Source organism: Sinocyclocheilus grahami, unplaced genomic scaffold (assembly GCF_001515645.1).
Source record: "Sinocyclocheilus grahami isolate Dianchi unplaced genomic scaffold, SAMN03320097.WGS_v1.1 scaffold10359.1, whole genome shotgun sequence".
In the NCBI taxonomy this organism is placed as follows: domain Eukaryota; kingdom Metazoa; phylum Chordata; class Actinopteri; order Cypriniformes; family Cyprinidae; genus Sinocyclocheilus; species Sinocyclocheilus grahami.
Window position 1 is genome coordinate 4,446 of NW_015513186.1, and position 1,607 is coordinate 6,052.

Sequence of the window (1,607 nt, forward strand, 5' to 3'; positions counted from 1 at the left end):
TTATAGATAAAATAAAATGTACACAAACCTGTATTTTACCAAAGAGATGCATCAATTCGATGGCGCTTAGAACTGCTCTCTCCTGAAGAAGACGCAAAATCCCCACGATAAATAACTCAACCGCTGGGTTACGTCTGACCCAGGATCTGAGTAACATAAAAACGACCTAAACATTGAGTCGTTACATTTGACCCAGGAGCTGGGTAACACTAAAACTACCCAAAAACTGAAAAAAGAACCCCAAAAATTACTCAAAAGGCTCCACCCAGCATTTGGGTTAAAAAAATAACCCAGGATTTTTTAGAGTGTAAAGAATGCATTATTATTTAATAATTAACTATTGTTTATCTTTTCATCTTTCCATCAGATGAAGCCCATGCTGCAAAAAATCACAACTATATCCCAGCTAGAAGAGTGTGGCCCAGACATGGACTCAAGCTCTTGTACTGGTTTGCTAAAGACTGTATTTGGATTAATGATGATGACGACATGTTTCTGGCATGTGACCCGGCAAAGGAAGACTTTGGCTTTCACCTCTTTGAGAACAGATACACTAAATGTAAAGGGAAACTTCTTCCAGATTTGGAGTTTCCCTACTATTTGCTGGGCAATCTGAATTCACCAGGAGCTGATATGCTGCCAAACTACATCAAGGAACACAACACCGGCCAGCAAGACGACAGCAACGTGGACCGCATCATTGTCACCGCTCACGGAGAGTGGAGGTTTGGGAAAATTTACGTGACCACGCACAAAGATCAGTCAAGTTTTGATCCATACGCCATATCTCCAGGAGCCTCCTGAAGAACATCAAACCATTCCAGAATCTAGAAGACTTTCTGCAGACCATTGGATATCAGAAGCCAGAATTCCGGATGGCTATGTTGAGAATTAGCGATGTTTACGCAGATACTGATACACCATCTCGAAACTGTGTCTGTAACTGTACCATACTCTGAAATTATTTGGGAGGAAAAGTTGCAGGGAAAGTCTCTGAGAGGCTTTTCACATTGGGTAAAGGAACAATTCACACTATTAATTTAGAAGTGGGTTATGAAACCCCTTTCCGGAGCAGGATCACCACCGCTTTTGCACCACTAACACCGCATTTATGGCTAGACATTAAGCAACCGACAGCCAATCATATGCCTCATAAAACCCTTTCACACATACAGTATTTACTGGTAAATTACTATTAAGAGATCATGTGTAGAGATCAATAGGACCTTTTCAAAAATACTGGTAAATTCGTTCTGGCAATTTACTGGTATGAGAAGTTGTAACATTACAACTAGCGGCAATGTGCTCTGTGTGAACGCAGAACGAGATTAGATGTCTACTCTGGGCCAATCATAACATTCTGATGCAGATGACACATTTACTCCTATTGTGTTGTTTGACTATATATTATGTTATTTACTCAATATGGTATTATGACAACTGGGAGACCCAAAGATGCCTGTCCATGAACTAGAAGGTCACCATGTCCCTGAGGGCCCGAGTCTTAGAAGTATGATATAGTGGAATGTGTTTTTGACTTTCTTACTATGTGTGGAAAAGTGCAGTTGTTAAGAGATGTAACCTTGAAAGCTAGGGAAGAGATAAAG

General features: G+C 40.5%; 1 pseudogene; it reads left to right on the forward strand.

Moving 5' to 3' along the window:
• LOC107578460 (uncharacterized) overlaps positions 1-1,201 on the forward strand; it is a 5,631-nt pseudogene extending 4,430 nt beyond the window's left edge.
• Positions 1,202-1,607: the final 406 nt, after the last annotated feature.